Source organism: Panthera pardus, unplaced genomic scaffold (genome assembly GCF_024362965.1).
Source record: "Panthera pardus isolate Hobbes unplaced genomic scaffold, ASM2436296v1 HiC_scaffold_2, whole genome shotgun sequence".
Taxonomy (NCBI): Eukaryota; Metazoa; Chordata; class Mammalia; order Carnivora; family Felidae; genus Panthera; species Panthera pardus.
The window spans coordinates 149,083,667-149,086,510 of NW_026526765.1; positions in this window are offsets into that span (position 1 = coordinate 149,083,667).

Below are 2,844 nucleotides of genomic sequence, written 5' to 3' on the forward strand. Positions count from 1 at the left end.
CTGTTGTATCTGACTTATACTTGTATTCAGTACATTTTATCCCTTATGATTTCCTCCCCTTCTGCTGGCCACATCTGTGAGCCCACAGCCTTTTAGAGAATCCTCTCATTTCCCCTTGGCTGTCATGGGAATGCTCATGTGTTGGCTGAAGTGATGGCCCAGATACTTCTTAACTCCTCATTCCCCAGGGTTCCAACAGTGGTGCTGTCTTCCATGTAGAGTCTGGGGAAAGCGCCACTTCTTCCTCCCATATTTACTCTCTGTGTCATGCCATGGAAGCATCTGTATTTACGTACAGAGCATCATAAAACCTTTCTTCAGTAACACCATGGGCTTCTCCATAGGCACTCAGCTCAGTATGTGGGATCAGGTTTTGGACAGATGACAGTCTGGTGTCCTCCACATACTCTTTTCCTTTTCTCTTGCCTCTAACCCCCCAAATTTCCCTTGTCTTCCCATCCCACTGTACCACTACCAGTCACTCATCTTCTCCATTGCTAGCTTTACTGAATCCAATTTAATTTCCTGCTCTAGGATAGTGAGAGCCACAGGGAAGAGCTTCAACACTTCAAGATGAAAGAGAATGAGGTGCCTGAGACCTGAATCAGAAATAAGTCCTAAAAGAGGAGGGGACGGCTGAGGCAAGGTGCACTACCAACACCAGAGCAGAGGGTTCTGTGAGGCCAGTGCCAGAGGAGGGCTAGATTCTTCTAGATTGGGACAGAGACGGATCTGCTGAGTGGAGTGCCTAGTGTTAGGTAGAGAAAATATCCCCCAGGTGTCTTTCAAAGGTACTAAGGAGGAGGAGGTCCTGTAGCAGCACATCTTGGGCTAGAGTCATTCACTGTGGAATGACAGACATGAGACAGGTACAATATGACCCTTGTTGGTTAGTGTTGGAATCTGGCATTTGTTGACTACTGCTGATGCCTAGCATCAGGGGATGGTGGCACCAGGGCACTGGGAAAATTGCTGTGGCCAGAACTCCTGGTCCTTCCTCCAGCAGTGATCAAATAGATACATAACAAGCAGGCCCTCAGCTCAGGGCCTCAAGATGTAATGGATGATTCAGAGGACATGCTAAATCCCACATGGCTTACATGTAAGGGGACTGTCTATCATCACTTGGGAGACCTGGACTCCTGGAGGAGGCAAGGTCTGACCTGAGAGAGGGGTCCCCACTGCTCCCACCTCTGAATGGTCTCCTGAAAAAAACACAACGTCTGGCTTCTGCAGGTGAGACCCTCTCCCAGTAGCCTTAGGTTTATTATCTGAGATGCTGCATTTTGTGTTATGTTCTATTTTGTCTGTTGTGGCCATGAGTGGCAGGACCTGGATCTTTCCTGAAGGATGTGGATATCATTTGTATTTCACATCTTATAAATCAAGGTGTCCACAGACAAGTGACTGGATATGGAAATGTGGACAAGAACCAGGAAGAAGAGGGAAGCTGGGGGACCAGTGGTTACTTCTCTGTTAAGTCAGTGGAGTAAAAAGACACCCTTCTTTTATAATGCAGCTTTAAAAAGTCTTATTTTTCCTCCATCCTCCCTGCATTTATCCAATGTTAACAATATTCTTATATGAATGTATACACATAAATGGCACACAGAAAAAGTTGGTCATCATTTGTTTTACGAAAATGGGGTTATAATGTATGCCTTCTCTGCCTCTTCTGAACACATCTGAGAGATCTAAATGAATCAGTTAATAGAGATCTAGCACATTCCTTTTAAGACCCTAATCCTGGGGCACCTGGGTGGGTCAGTTTGTTAAGTGTCTGAATTCAGCTCAGGTCATGCGTCCGACTTCAGCTCAGGTCATGATCTCATGGTTCATGGGTTCAAGCCTAGCATTTGGCTCTGTGCTGACAGCTGGAGCCTGGACCCTGCTTTGGATTCTGTGTCTCCCTCTTTCTCTGCTCGAGCTCTGTCTCTCTCTCTCTCAAAATAAATAAACATTAAAACAATAATAATAATAATAAAAAGACCCTAATCCCGAGAGTCATCTTAACCCTAAAGTACCAACCTAAGCCCTAATCGTAAAATCTTAAATTTAAGGCCCTAACTCGAATCTTAACATTAGGGTCCTCACCTGAACCCTAATCCCCATGCCCTAATCCTATAAACCCCAAGAGTGACTCTGAGGCCCTTGTCCATGGTGGAGATAAACTGCAACGTACCTCCTCATTATTGAAGAGTACAGGAAATTTTTTTGCTTAATAACATCTTTGAATGTGATCTTTACTTAGTGATTATTTCCTCAGAATAGATATCCAGGAATGAGATTATGGTGTCTAAGGGTAGATATATTCTAATGCTATGGAACATTGCCAAATTGTTTTCCAAAACTGACTGAAAGATGTTTCCTTTTGTGATGTGTGAGAGGACCTGTATCAACAACCAGATATAGGATTTATCACCTCCATCTTTTCTCCATTTGAAGTAGCCATTGACCAGAAGTGGGTGGGAGAACAGGTCGCCGCCCCTTCATTCCTAAACCTAAAAAGGTTTAGGGGGGCCGAGGAACTCCTCCTGAGGTCCCTATCAGCAAAGGAGACTCCAACCCCATGCTAAAGTTCTCAGAGGATCCCTGTGTGCCGTCCCCTGGAAATGAATGAGGCCCTAGAAGAGCGTCAGACAAGGAGAGGCTGTAGGTTCATCACAGAGTAAGGGAGAGGGATGGTCTCCTGGTGCCACTCAGGCCAGGGCGCCCATTCCCAGCGCTCACGGACATATACCCTATTATCTTCGCGGTCCGACCTCTGGCGTCCCTAAATGAGCCGGACCTGATCAGGCCAGGGGGCGCTGCGGATAGCGGCAGTTTCTCTGAGTGAGCTTCCGT